Below are 16,673 nucleotides of genomic sequence, written 5' to 3'. Positions count from 1 at the left end.
GTCATAACATCTCGGTTATTGACACCGAAATAAATTTAAATAAAAAGTAGAATTAAATCTAAAATTAATTTAATATAAAAAATCTAAATATATATTTATATGAATAAATTTGTTCAAATATATAAACTCTTACATAGATATTCTATTATATAATATAAATTTTGTTGAGGAGGCCAGCCTCCCTCATAAAGATATATAACTGCTCTATATTACAATCCTTTCCAAGAATTGTAGATAGGATAAAATTGCCTCCTCTATCACATCCCCAAGACAGGAACTTTTTTTGCGATGATTGTACTGTGCCCTTCACTGTGAGACATTTGCTGGTTGAATGTCCCAGACTTGGGAATTTGAGACATAGGAACAAAAGACGAAAGGCTACGGGTACATACCTTTACTTTTCGTTGTAGATTGAGTTGCTAAATATTGCAGCGTTGTTAATAATAAAAGATTAAGAAAAAATCGTCAGTGAGAACAAAATGTACAAATAACAACTAAAACGATAACATTTGATGATTCTCAAACGAGAGCAGGAAATTAGGGAATGTCAACGTTATGAAATCATGCAACTGCAGAACGGCCTTTTTCTTATATTTCTGAATTTTTGAAATATAGAATGACCAGTGAAAACAGATGTCATGGACATGACACATTTGTATTGCATTTTGATCGTGAATATTCAGAGCGGAAAGAAAATTCAGCTAAACTGATGTTTTATCAAAAAAAGGCGATATTAAATGAAGAGGAACTGATACAGACTTCCCAATTTAGAATTTCAGGTGTGCAAATGCGCAGGAATTGGATTCATTCCCATGAATACCTCCCTGAATCTTAATAGTCGATTCCATCAGCGGCGATTGAGAAGAAACAGGTGGGCCGGTGCAAGGAGGGAGGGGAAGGTTAACCTTAAGTAAGAAAGAGTGATGGAGGTTTGCCGAGGGGGGGGGAGGGGGAGGGTGGCTAAGGCGGGCGGGAGACGCAAACGGAGTCTTAGTGGCGAAGCCTTTCAATTGTCACAGTGCTGTAAGCTCGTAGAGTCATCATGGCCTGCCTCCTTAAACTTGTCACGGTACTCGTTCAGTTTTATCATTCCGTGCATTTCTGTAGCCGATTGATATCCCAGAAGTTATTTGTTAACCCTCCTCTGTGCATTGTTCGTTTGAATATCTTGTGAAAATATCCTAACCAGTGTGTGGCAAGGACAATAGTCGTTGTGAAGTTCTCGACGGAATCCCTTGTGAGACGTAGTTGACGCTAATACCAATGTCTTTAAATTGGTGCTGATGCAAGACGCCTCGTACGTACACAACAAACATCGTTTGATTGAGGCGTCTGCATCTTGTTTATCTTTTTTTTTTTTTTCTTGTGTGCATGTGTGTAATTTGGAAAAATGTTAGTGCGCTGTCTTTGAGGTTTGATCTGAACGGGACTTTTCTCTGTGTATTTACCAGCTAACAGAGTGTAGTGCATAATTTGTCGTATTCTGAACAAATTGGATCTAGTCCCTCTTACAGTGGGAGTGTTTTCGCTAGCCAATGGCACGTGGCTGACTGGGTCACGTGATCTAAGTATCCCGCCACGGAAGAGGAGGAATGAAAGTCCCAACTTGAAAGGTTTTCAAGGTTATCTGTGTGACCTTGAACTTTCGTGCATTTTCCGTTACGACCATATTTTCCTGTGGTTGAAATTTGTATTCTTTAAAGCGTTCTTCGAGATGAACCTAAGTTGATGGAGATTTTCAAAAGTTTTTTTAATGCAGAACTCGAAATAACGGGCAACCGATTGGCCTCCTTTAGCCTAAATCCCACACACAATGAATATATAAGTAATAAAAAAAATAAATAAATAAATAAGAAAGAGGAGTAGAATGCAGAAGAATTAGTCCAAACCACAGAACGACTGCAGATTTGCCTCTTATAGGATAAGAGGTTGTACGAGTTGTACGAATCGATAAAAGCTGAGGCAGAGAGAATTCATAAGCTTGGCATTACAGACCAGAAATCAGTGAGCCTAAGGGCGTTCAAGGATCATTATCCAGAATTATTATTATTATTATTATTATTATTATTATTATTATTATTATATGTAGCTTCTACAGCTTACAACTTGGGTTTTCATTCCTAATTTTGATCCACTGCCGCTTTCATTAGACTGCTTGGACTTGATGTGAGTTTTATATGTTTATCTTATCATTTTTGCAGGTAAAAAGTTTTAATTGTGCGTTAAGCGTGCCCTCTTCTCCCAGTCTCTACTTGAGTGTCCTTGCCTTTACTACAATGTGCTCAATGTAGTCTTTGACGTAATATCATTTTTGACAAATTATCATGAAAAGTTCGGAGTGCCATCATTATAGGAAAAGTCCCCGTAGGGAGTTACTGCCGTCAGTGCTCCTCGTGCGATGCTGTAGGCATTACTTAAGGTTCTTTGCACCGTATCTTCATTCCCAAGCTGCAACCCGACGTTTCTTTGACTGTAGCTCCTTTGTTCTTCCCTTTCTTCCCTACATGGGCGCCCACAGCATATTTTCCATGAGGGGGCAAATTATATATATTTATATATATCTGCGATGTCATTAATTTAAGTGAAGCAAGATGCGATAAAGAAAAAAATAAGTGGTTACATTGACTTTTTTTCAATAGTTCCATATACTATTCACATGAATTCAAATATTTCTGGAAAGAACAACGTAGTTGTATACTGCATACAAATATTATATAATACATAGTGATGCCTTTAATTTACTTAAACTGAAAGAATATATTGTAAAATGGAAGGAAAACAAATTATGTAGTTAAATGTAATCAATTATATATATATATATATATTATATTATATTATATTATATGCATGTTTTCCAGGATTTCAGGAGGGGGCAAGTGCCCCTCCATCTTGCCCCTATGTGCGGGCGCCCATGCTTCCCTATTACTTTCCACCCTCTCCTTACGTAAAATTGATTCATAGTGCAACTGCCAGGTTTTCCTCCTGTTACACTTTTGAAACCTTTTAATGTCAATTTCCCTTTCAGCGCTGAATGACCTCATGGTTCACAGCGCTTGTGGCCTTTGGCCTAAATTCTATATTCCATTCAATCATAGGAAAAGCTAAATCTGATAGTGCAGGATTCGATCAAGGTTTTGAAAGGACACTGCAGGAATTTTGCAATACTTCTAATAAGAGATAAGTAATAATAATAATAATAAATGTTATTTTCAGCTCAAGCCATATATGTACATGGATTATACAAAGTACAGACAGTAACATGTACAATCTAGATACATGGTATAAAAATTAATAATCGACAATATCCAGGCATTTGCTGAAGTAGTATAAAAGATAGTAATAATAAAAATGATAATAACAGTAATAACATTGAGAATAGTAAAAAAAATCATTAAAAGTAAAAAAAATTAGTGAGCAGATTGTATATAATTAAATTCCAGCTAGAGACTTTAGCTGGTTACAGTGGTCAGGTCCAGAGGGCTAAATACGAAAATTGAACGTAGAAAAACTCTAAATTGATAATAGTCACAGTAATAATGAACAAATAAAAACCAGTAATAACAGTAACTGTAGAAATATAATAATAATGACAGATTCTGCAGATGGCACTTTGCAAAGACAGAGATGATGTCTAATATTAAGGACAGATTCTGCAGATGGCACTTTGCAAAGACAGAGATGATGTCATTTAAGGAACAGACGCCTCATTTTGCCATCTTCCCCACAATTTAGAACTTCTTGCCTCACTCCTTAGGATGCTCTGTATGAGCGCAATAGTGACTGGTTGCTAAGTGATTCCGTAGAATAGTAATGCTCCGTTTTCTCTTAAATGACTCGAGTTCTTTGGCGAAGTCTGTTACTTGTAGGGCTAATTTTTGACAAATATATTACCTCTATGACCATAATTTCTAAAGAGGATTTTGACAATATTTATGGAAAACTTTTTTTTACTGATACACATTTTTGTGGCTATTTAGATAACAGAATTTTTATCGATGGCTAATATTCTTAAGGCTATTGTATAAGATTATCATGAGGTAATTGCGCACATCAAGACAATGGAGATAATGTACCTTAGTTAATTCCATGAGAAGCTGAATGTATAAAGTTCAATTGTTACTGAAGGTTCTGATAGAGTCTATAGGGACTAACTTTAATTGGATATAACCAGTAAATGTCTAGTGAAATATAGAGGGAGTGTACCAGAGTATTCAGTTAATTTTAAAGCAGTAGTTCTCAGCCTTTTCTGGCCCACGCACCCTTTCATCATATGTCAGAATGTCATTCCTCCCACACCCCCTTTCCAAAATTATCTGCCTCTAAATGTGCATTCCAAACAATATGCTACAAAATGCTAACACAAAAATACAAGCTAGTGGAGAGAAAACCCAGCGCGATCTCTCAGTAGGGAAATGCACACTGTGTTTTGTGCAGTCCGAGAGCCAGTTTGAGCCTGCCAATCTTTGGTCACAATTCCCTTCCTGGCTGAGAGCCACTAAGTTAAAGAATTTAGTGACCTTCTTCAATAGTCTATAAGGGATGTTTAGGCCTCTGTGATAGAGTACGGCTCGTGAAGATTCTGGTGAAGTCTGCTAGAAGCAAATGAATGATGCTGAGTTACAGGATACAGTTAGTGTTCTAATCAAGTCAGAATGGAATCAATTTACTAGTATTCGGTAAAAGAACAAACTTAGTGAAGATCCTAACGTAGTCTGTATTGACCAAATGAGTAGGATTGACCTGAATTGAATACAGAATTTAAGCCAAGCGGTGGGACCCATGCGGTCATTCAGCGCTGAAAGAGAAATTGACAGTAAAAGATTTGAAAGGCGTAACAGGAGGAAAACCTCAAAGCAATTGCACTATGCATAATTATCAGAAGAGGATAGAAAGTAAGATGGAAGAAAGAGAATGTGCAAGGAGCTACAGTAAAAGGAGCAAAAGTGTTTCCAGCTAGGGACCGAAGGGACGCTGCAAAGAACCTTGAGTAATGCCTACAGTGCACCGCATGAGGCTCACTGACAGCAGCACCCCACCATAGGGCAAATGAGTAGGATGATGTCAGTGAAGTCTCTCGGGACTGAATGCATAGAGTATTCAGTTTTGTAATGAAGTCCACAGAGAATGAAGGCACAGACTCCAGTAACGGGATCAAATGACTGAAGGTTCAAGAGAAATCTCCGAAGATTATAATCAAAGGACTCAGTGACAGGAAGCAGTTAGTGAGGGCTGTAAATTAGTACATAGGCACTGAATGTATATGATTCAGTGATATACATTTATAAGTACAGGCCATAGTAACACAATGTAAGTTATACAGACATTTAGAGAGGTTTTAGTAAAATTTCGATGAAAAGAAAGCATAAGATTTAGTGAAGAAATAATACGTAAGTGTTTACAGTAGTTCGTGTTGACAGAAGGTCGAAAATTATGTGCCTCGCTATTGTAATTCTTAAAGTTTTAACGAAATCTATTGGCGAGTTCTTTTATCAGTCATTGTGAAATCAATGAAGGTTCCAGTGAAGTCTGTAGAGATCGTAATTATAGGACTTCATAGCAGAATATAGTCAGTGAAGGTGCTAAAAGTGCTTTGAGAATTAATGTATGTGATTCAGTGATTATATATATATATATATATATATATATATATATATATTATATATATATAGTATATATATATATATTGTAACATAAAAAAAAGAATCTCTCTACGGTAAGGATTTACGAGGAGAATATATCAGGAAACAGTGACAACCTACTATAACTTAAAATGTACTTTAATAACAATTAGTTAGGAAAAAATTAAATCACAAACAGAACATTAAACAAATTACGGACGCATTACACAAAAGCAAAGACTCGCCATACAGCACTTCATCAAGACTACTCATCACTAATCACTGCATTTTACAGATATAATACCAAAGTCACAAAGCTTTACATCAACATAACATATAATTCACTGTAACATCAAAAAGTTAGTGGCAACCAACGTTACATCACACAAGAAAACGTCCAAATGGATAAACAATACATTACCATATATTCCTCAAACTTGATAAACTATATAATCACTTGTTTGTTTCAGCTCCAACGAAAATCATCGTTTTGGGCCTTTATATACCCGACTCACGCTAGACATCCATGGACCAAATATCATTTTTCGGTACATTATCCTTGGCGACTACCGCCTACGCCAAGCGCTGCTGCCATCTGTTGTCTAGTGTACACACTTTTTTTGTATGCAAATATCAATTTTCAAGCTTTTATGCAATTTTACATTCAATAAATCAATATTCCTTTACAATTATAATATATATATATATAGATATATATATATATATATATATATATACATTATTATATTATATATAAAGATATAGTATATATATATATACATATAGATATATATATATCATATAATATATATTATTAAGTATAATATTATATATATATATATATATATTTAAAATTTGACCTTTGAGAATTAATAATATAAATGATTTCAAATATACATTATATATAATATTATATATATATTAATATGATATATATATATTATATATATATATATATATATATATTATGTATAGATATATATATATATATATATATATAATAGTATATATATATATATATATATATAATGCCTGAGATTAATGTATATATTCAGTGATTATATAATATATCTATATATAGATATATATATATATATAATATATATATATATATATATATATATAACTATATATATATATTTATATATATATATATATATATATATATATATATATATTTGACCTTGTCTAATAAAAGGAAAGGAAAACACCAACTGTTAACGTGACCTACCTCGAGCGTCCCCCACGAACTGGCGTCTCTGTAGCTAAATCAAGTTATTAAATCTAAGATAAAACCAAACTCTGGGATACAAAAATAGAGCCTGTATTTCCCCCCAAAAAAACTAACAAAGTAAAAAGAGAAAATGAATTGGAATTCCCAAACACATGAAATGCAATCACTCCTAGTAATAATTCATCTCAATTCATCTGAGGAAAATAACCACAATTATCGGATACAGCATAAAAATGGATATGCACTCACTAAAATAGATAAGCATAATCATGACAGGAGAAAAAGAAAATGTTTTTCACTGCACTTCGGTTTCTCTCAGGGCATCTGTAAAATGTTCAGTTGTTTAACAAAGTCTTTTATCACTTTTACCTTTCTGGATGGATCTTCTGCGCTTTCCCCTAGGTCTATCTCCACGGATTACTCAACAGTTTCTTATCTAGAATGGCCGCTTGTCACCTGCGGTCTCATTATATTACACTCTAAGGAGTCCTGGTGTTCATACACACAAACGCATGAAATTGTTCCAGAGGGTTCCATGAACACACCCTGTTTGGCATGCGAACAGACACAAATGTTCGCTTTTTTCTGACGTCACAATCTCATTACTCTCGACCAGCAGCTGGGTAAACTTGCGCACTCGTGCTCTCGTCTCTGAGGCTTGATAATGTTTTACCTTAGTCTGCGGGGTCCTTCATCCACCCAAAGTATTCGCTGGTATCTTGAAGCCTTTCCACAACACAATTAAATAGTTTTAATGCAATAGGAATCTCCAATTACTAATATTAAATGAAAGGTTTCAGACGTACGTTGAACATTTTAGCCAGAATCCTTCTTAAACGGTCTTACGAAAGATGATGCCAACTTCACATGGCTCGAGATGGTCAGCATCCATCGCATGATTGTTTTAAAAGAATTAGAACCATGCAGCCTCATGTGACGAATGACAAATCGACTCTGGCGAACAAGCAAATTTCTCTCTCTGTTCACATTCTACGTTATTCCTTAACATTAAATTATATTTTTTTGTGAATTCTGAACACACATTATTAGAACATATTAATCCTAAGCAGAAATAATAGTGAATCTGAAAATATTGCAAACACTTTAACAATATTTCTTATGTGTTGCAAAAGCATCAGCATAAGAATATATATATGTATGTGCCTGTATGTCGTTGTTCTAAGGTTTCTTTCTGGATGATTCTCAAAACACAATAAATGTACATCAAGTTAAGGTTTAATTAATAGGTTCAGACAGAAAGCTTCATACCTCTCTCACTCACAAACAAACACACACACACCTGCCTATATATGCAGTACATGCTTGCCAAATGTATGCATCAGTTACACTTTCTCATGCAGAATAAATGTAGGGTTTGAATTTAGATGTTATTTACACTAATCCATCCAAAATACATGGAGATGTTAGTTACACTGAGCCATGAAAAATAAATGCAGATGTAAATCACACTGACTAATTCAAAATGAAAGTTAATGTTAATTACGTGGTAATTATACTTATTTACTAATTACCGGCAATCGAAATTACTTTTAAATACGCCAATTCATTAAAAAATGCATTCGCAATAAACGCACGTGCAAATTCATCAGATTTGTCCAGAATGAACGTAAATGCGACTGCCACGATTCTTCCAAGAAACATTTGGATGTTGATTACGCTGATGCCTCCAATGTAAATGCAGTTGTTAATGCCACCAATTCATCCATAAATATTTAGATGTTAATTATATATTCATTCAAAACAAATGCAACGTTAATTACATTAATTGATCCAAAATAAATGTAATTGTTAATTACACCAATTCATCCAGAAACAATGTAGATGTTGATATCACCTATTCATCCAAAACAAGTGCAGTTGTTAATTACACCTATTCATCCAAAACAAATGCAGTTGTTAATTACACCTATTCATCTAAAACAAATGCAGTTGTTAATTACACCTATTCATCCAAAACAAATGCAGTTGTTAATTACACTGATTCATCCAAAACAAATGCAGTTGTTAATTACACCTATTCATCCAAAACAAATGCAGTTGTTAATTACACTCATTCATCCAAAACAAATGCAGTTGTTAATTACACCTATTCATAAAAAACAAATGCAGTTGTTAATTACACCTATTCATCCAAAACAAATGCAGTTGTTAATTACACCTATTCATCCAAACAAATGCAAGTTTGTTAATTCACCGATCATCCAAAACAAAATGCATTGTTAATTACACTGATTCATCCAAAACAAATGCAGTTGTTAATTACACCTATTCATCAAAAACAAATGCAGTTGTTAATTACACCTACTCATCAAAAACAAATGCAGTTGTTAATTACACCTACTCATCCAGAAGAAATGCAGTTGTTAATTACACCTACTCATCCAGAAGAAATGCAGTTGTTAATTACACCTATTCAACTAAAACAAATGCAGTTGTTAATTACACCTATTCATCCAAAACAAATGCAGTTGTTAATTACACCTATTCATCCAAAACAAATGCAGTTGTTAATTACACCTACTCATCCAGAAGAAATGCAGTTGTTAATTACACCTATTCATCAAAAACAAATGCAGTTGTTAATTACACCTATTCATCCAAAACAAACAAATGCACCTTGTAATTACACTGATTCCATCCAAAAACATGCAGTGTTAATTAACACATATTCATCCAAAACAAATGCAGTTGCCAACCCTTACACATGATTCTATCCAAAACAAATGCAGTTGTTAATTACACCTATTCATCCAAAACAAATGCAGTTGTTAATTACACCTACTCATCCAAAACAAATGCAGTTGTTAATTACACCTATTCATCAAAAACAAATGCAGTTGTTAATTACACCTATTCATCCAAAACAAATGCAGTTGTTAATTACACTGATTCATCCAAAACAAATGCAGTTGTTAATTACACCTATTCATCCAAAACAAATGCAGTTGTTAATTACACTGATTCATCCAAAACAAATGCAGTTGTTAATTACACTGATTCATCCAAAACAAATGCAGTTGTTAATTACACCTATTCATCCAAAACAAATGCAGTTGTTAATTACACTGATTCATCCAAAACAAATGCAGTTGTTAATTACACCTATTCATCCAAACAAATGCAGTTGTTAATTACACGATACAAAAAAGCAGTGTTAATTACACCTATTCATCCAAAAACAAAATGCAGTTTTGTTAATTACCACACCTCAATTCCATCACAAATGCAGTTGTTAATTACAACCGGATTCATCCAAAACAAATGCAGTTGTTAATTACACCTACTTCATCCAGAAAACAAATGCAGTTGTTAATTACACCTACTCACCAGAAGAAATGCAGTTGTTCAATTAAACAAACCTTAATTAATTAAAAACAAAATGCCAGTTGTTATTAAAACAAACATTATTCATCCAAAACAAATGCCAGTTGTTAAATTTTACACCTATTCATCCAAAACAAATGCCAGTTGTATTAAACTTACTTCCAAAATCAAGAAGAATGCACGCTGTTATAATTACACTATTCATCCAAAACAAAATGCAGTTGTTTAATTACACCATCAATCAAAAACAAATTGCAGTTGTTAATTACACCTTATTCATCCAAAACAAATGCACGTGTTAATTAAACACTGATTCCTTAAAACAAAGCAAGTTAGGTTGGCAATTCCTACTCATCCAGAAGAAATGCAGTTGTTAATACACCATACTCATGCAGAAGAAATGCAGTTGTTAATTACTTACACCTATTCAACTAAAACAAATTGCATTGTTGTTATTAATAACCACCTATTCATCCAAAACTAATGCAGTTGTTAATTACACTGATTCATCCAAAACAAATGCAGTTGTTAATTACACCTATTCATCCAAAACTAATGCAGTTGTTAATTACACTGATTCATCCAAAACAAATGCAGTTGTTAATTACACCTATTCATCCAAAACTAATGCAGTTGTTAATTACACCTACTCATCCAGAAGAAATGCAGTTGTTAATTACACCTACTCATCCAGAAGAAATGCAGTTGTTAATTACACCTATTCAACTAAAACAAATAGCAGTGTTGTTAATTACACCTTATCCTTCATTCCAAAAACTAATGCAGTTGTTAATTACCAAACTTAATTCCATTCAAAACCAAATGCAGTTGTTATTCACCTTATGCAACCAAAACAAATGCAGTTGTTAATTACACCTATTCATCCAAAACAAATGCAGTTGTTAATTACACTGTTTCAATCAAAACAAATGCAGTTGTTAATTACTCCTATTCATCCAAAACTAATGCAGTTGTTAATTACACTGATTCATCCCAAACAAATGCAGTTGTTAATTACCACCTATTCATCCAAAACTAATGCAGTTATTAACAAATGCAATTGTTAATTACATTAATTCATCCAAAATAAATGTAACTCTTAATCACACCAGTTCATCCAGAAAAAAGTAGATGTTGATATCACCTATTCATCCAAAACAAATGCAGCTGTTACTTATACTTATTGAGCGCCTCAGTGGCGTGATCGGTGGCCGCGAGTTCTATTCTCGGGTATTCCATTGAGGTGTTAGAGATGTGTGTTTCTGGTGATAGAAGTTCACTCTCGACGTGGTTTGGAAGTCACGTAAAACTGTTAGTCCCGTTGCTGAATAATCACTTGTTCCATCCAAAGTAAAAACATCATACAAACAAACAAACAAACTTACACCTATTCATCCAAAACTAATGCAGTTGTTAATTACACCGATTCATCCAAAACAAATACAGTTGCTAATTAAACTGGATTATCGAAAGTAAATAAAACTGTTAATTACATAGATTCATCCTCTGACAATAGCTGGTCTTCTTCCCAGTACAGGTCGCCATATGCGTGACCTTCCTCGCGTCTTCAACATTCGGAGGCCACGTCAAGAGGAGGGGCTACCACGACCAGACTATCAGGAGGTACACTACAGAGGTACGATGATTCCAGTTGTTCTCTCTCTCTCTCTCTCTCTGTCTCTGTCTCTCTCTCTCTCTCTCTGTCTCTCTCTCTGTCTCTCTCTCTCTCTGTGTCTCTCTCTCTGTTGCAGTTACTCCTTTGCTCAAAGACATAGCTCTTTCATTTTGATAAGTTACAAATTTTTAATGTTGAAATTTTTTATTCAGAAGTGACATGCTCTTTGTCAAAATATTTGGTTTGCTATTTTGTAAGTAAAGAACAGTTTTATTTTTGCACCACAATACAAAAATGCAATATTCTGGCTATCCATCATCGTACCTTCATTAAATCTTTTTGCCACGATATATCTCTCCTGCACGTGTTATATATTTTCGTTTACATAACATATACTCGTATTTTCAGGTATCTGTTTTATATTTCTAAAACATTCGATTCACTCTGGCTATAAATTTGCGTTACAATTTGACAACATAAACTATTTCCTTTTACTAGGTGGAATCATAGAGAAATTGGCAACATTTATTGAATATGATTGAACTATCTCATTTTATGACATACACGTTCACACCTCGACTAACAGAAAACGCTATACAGGAGAACGTTGATTTAAATAATTGATCACAACGATAAACTCACGGACAAAGGAGAAAGCAGTCTCTGAAGACCATCATCTTTCCGTAGGGCAACTTGGCAACTCATTTTAGTTTTCATTTAGGAAAACATTCGATTTTTTTTTTTACATATATCCCTGAAGTTTACTTTCGGCAAATTAGTCCAGAAATGACTGCCGTGTCTCTGAAAATCCCGACGAGATCCTTGAATATTTCGGAGGGCTGATTTTTCATAATGTCCATTCCGTCGTTTGTGGTTGCGACGCTTCACCAAAAAATATATATGAGCGACGTGCTCGGGGCAGTTACATGACTTACTCTGAGATGTTAAAGGAGACTTGAGTTGGTATCTCTCCTTTGTTTGTCTTGGAGAAATCACGAGCCTTCGAATTAATTTGAGCTGGTTCATCGTTTTATACCTCCCACACAACGACGTCCATGTTTGCTTCGTAACGTTCAAAGGAAACCCGGTTGTTAATTATTCGCTTCGTTTCACCTTTAGTGAAGTGAAAATTGGTTTCATAATTTTCCGGGAAAACGTCAGCGTTAATCATTCTGCCCTGTTTTTATTAACGTTGATTATCCGTCCGAGCATTTTACAGCCATCACAAGACTAGTTTTTGTATTATTAATTACAAAAGGAAGGGGATTAGTGATCGCAGCAATTCCCATCAAAACATGTGAAAATTGCTTTTTCACTTGAACCGAGCGGGACATTAAATCATTAAGTTTCTTGAATAGCAGCAACACCAGTGAGCTTCGATATTTGACATCCGAGGTTTGTAACGATACTTTACATCATAGAAATCTGAGAGCTCTCCACTGGTATAGAAACCGGAGTTTTCCAATGGTATAGAAATCTGAGAGTTTTCCATTGGTAAAGAATCCTGAGATTCTCCAGAAGTACAGAAGTCTGAGAGCTCTCCAAAGGTGTAGAAATCTGAGTTTCCAGTAGTATAGAAACCTGAGAGTTTCCCAGTAGTATAGAAATCTGAAAGTTTTCCAGGGGTATAGAAATCTGAGAAATTTCCAGAAGTATAGAAATCTGAGAGTTTTCCAGTGGGATAGAAATCTAAGCATTTTTCAGTAGTATAGAAATCTGAGAGTTTTCCAGTGGGATAGAAATCTAAGCATTTTTCAGTAGTATGGAAATCTGAGAGTTTTCTAGTAGTATAGAAATCTAAGAGTTTTCCAGAAGTATAGAAATCCAAGAGTTTCCCAGTGTTATAGAAATCTGAGAGTTTCCCAGCAGTATAGAGATCTGAGAATTTTCTAGTTGTATAGAAATCTGAGAGCTTTCTGGTGGTATAGAAGTCTGGGAGTTTTTCAGTGATATAGAAATCCGAGAGTTTTACTGAAGTATAGAAATCCGAGAGTTTCCCAGTGTTATAGAAATCCGAGAGTTTTCTGGTGGTATAGAAATCTGGGAGTTTTCCAGTAGTGTAGAAATTTGAGAGTTTTCCAGATTTATAAAAATCTAGACGATTTCCAGCGGTATAGAAATTTGAGTTTACGAGTGGTATAGAAATCTGAGAGCTTTCCTTTGGTATTCTGCATTACGGTATTTCTAATGATTAAGGAAGTTTGAGATTTTAGTATCCTACATTACAGTAATCTGGGATTTTTTTTTATTGAACCCTTTAATATGATTAGAGTTTTAAATGGCATCTCACTCTATGGCAGTTTTGGGTTTTGTTAATTGTACCCTCCAGTATTGTATGAGCCTGGAGATTTTTTTTTTAATGTATTCTGTATTATGGCGGTGCATGATATTATTTAATGATACCTTTAATGGTAACTCAAAGCTCTTTCTAATGGCGTGGAGACCGAGGCAAAATGGGTCTTCTATCTAGCAGGTGAAATGAGTCTGGGACCACAGAAGAAAGTACAGAATTCCACATAAAACTGTTCTCCTATTCCATGAAAATCGGTAAACTTCGCAGTAGCTTTATCAGGAAAGAATTTGTTCTTAAAAGACACTAAAAGGAAAGTTTCTGGATCAGACTTTCAGCTCTTCTAGAATTTGCATCTGTTTCTTGGATTAAACGTCCCATCTTTTTAAAGTGAATAGAATTTCAATTGGCAGTTTTTTATACCAACGATGTGATACATGATAGATGTAAATGAAGCAGACAATTCCACGTCTGTATCCATGTATTATTATCTCCCTTTTTTTTTTCTTTTTTTTTATCAACCGTAACACGAATACATCTAATGATATTCGCTTGAACTCTCTAAAGCTTAAGTTAAAGACTGCCAGTGTTGGGGAGAAGGTCATCTGCGGAAGAACCAGCTTCGGAAGTTCATTCATCTGGAAGTGGTGATAAACGGGGAGAGAGAGAGAGAGAGAGAGAGAGAGAGAGAATGCATCATCTATTTTTTAGTCTTATCCATTTAGAGTTCCTCTTTATATAGAAGGGAAAAAATGACCACCGAAGTTAATTCAACGTTGAGTATGGTCAGTACTCCGATGGGGCCCCCATCCCCAGCCCCCAAAGAAGCAAGACGTCTTCTGCACACAGTTCCCCTCCTAGAACATCCAAGGGGTTGGACGGGGAAGGTGGTTGCTGGCATCCTCATTCCATGAGGAGAGAGAGGAGTAGGCTTGGTTGCGTATCTTGGCTGATTACTTGGTCGATTTCTTTCTGTTCTATGTTTAGAAAAAACAAGACACTTATTCATCCGCCCTATTCAGGTTTTACCATACACGGCTGCCGAAGTTACTGCTGAAAAATATGGTTTCCCGTATTTATTTAGTTTGTAATGGGTCTTTCTCCCACACACACATACACAAACACATACAGAACTTAAACCCCCATGCAACGTAAAAAAAAAAAAAAAACATACAAACAAAACAAACACTTTAATCATTTCTTACGCCTATATAATAAAGAAGGCTCATTGGCAATTCATCCCACCAATTTACGATAATTGTGTCATTCGCCTTATCCTGAGCGCACTTATACTTATATATATATATATATATATATATATATATATATATATATATATATATACATATATGTATATATATATATATATATATATATATATATATATATATATATATATATATATATATATAAAACCCTTCACCTTAATAGCCCGTCCACACTACCTCTCTTGCAGGTTTACGGTTCTTCCTCTCCTCTCCTCCATTCTCTTAACACTTCCGAATTGTACACTCATTGCATTAGACTATAGAATCCTCCATTTGCATTAGACTCTACTCCTCCATTCTTTCCACATGACCGGTCTGTTACGGAAAAGTATGATCGACCTTTTATCTACATGAAGCGTTTTCCGGTTCTTCACACCACTATTCTCGCCATTTCAGGCTTTCTTACTGTACTACGTACTGTCCATCTCAATAGCTTCAACGTCTTTTGCACTCAACATCCACATTTCATTTCTTGGACCCGGCTTCACCTCTTCTGTGTTACCTGCTGCCTGTTCTCTCTAGTCCTAAGAATCAGAGGAATTTGTTTTTGGTGATTCGGATCCCACAATAAGCTGTAGGTCCCATTGCTATGTAACCAATTGGTTCCTAGCCACGTAAAAATATCTAATCCTTCGGGCCAGCCCTAGGAGAGCTGTTAATCAGCTCAGTGGTCTGGTAAAACTAAGACATACTTAACCTGCTCTCTCATCACTATTATCTTCCGATGCGTATACAGTACGTACTTGCATATATTACTTGTACGAATCACCATCCATAATATATTACCCTTGGCTCTACCTTCCTTGTTTCCAGTCACCCGTAACCACACTTGCTGTTAATCACTCTCACATTCTTCTGTTCCAAAAGTTTTCATACCTCCTCTACACAATGGTGTAGCTAATACATTTACACCCTTTATTCGTCCACGGAGTTTTCATGGCCTATAGGCGCTACCTCCTCCCTGTCTCCGTTATTATTATTATTATTATTATTATTATTATTATTATTATTATTATTATTATTATTATTATTATTATTTCCTTCCAGAGAACCTGTTGGTGGAACGAAATCTGCAAGGAGGAATTCCAAATAGAATTTCGGTGTAAGTGCCCCAAATGGTCCTTCTGCAGATCCCCTGGCAAATACTACAATGCCTACTGTAGCGTCATGGCCTCGGGATACATCTGGATACAGCCCAATTTCCCCATACGTAACAACTGGAGATTTATGTACCAAAACTAGGAACGCTTCATGTATCACGACTGAGAAGCTTTCAAGCGACATATGTACTACCTCCATTAAG

The 16,673-nt window shown here is 34.9% G+C and overlaps 1 long non-coding RNA gene across 1 annotated transcript; it reads left to right on the top strand.

Moving 5' to 3' along the window:
* Nucleotides 1-997: 997 nt before the first annotated feature.
* On the top strand, nucleotides 998-16,452 carry LOC135195659 (uncharacterized). The gene is made up of 3 exons (XR_010310207.1): nucleotides 998-1,069; nucleotides 11,730-11,833; nucleotides 16,418-16,452. It is a non-coding gene; the product is annotated as an uncharacterized LOC135195659 (long non-coding RNA).
* The last annotated feature ends 221 nt before the right edge of the window (nucleotides 16,453-16,673 follow it).

Source organism: Macrobrachium nipponense, chromosome 16, assembly GCF_015104395.2.
Source record: "Macrobrachium nipponense isolate FS-2020 chromosome 16, ASM1510439v2, whole genome shotgun sequence".
Lineage (NCBI taxonomy): Eukaryota > Metazoa > Arthropoda > Malacostraca > Decapoda > Palaemonidae > Macrobrachium > Macrobrachium nipponense.
This window is presented reverse-complemented; position numbering and strand designations above follow the sequence as displayed.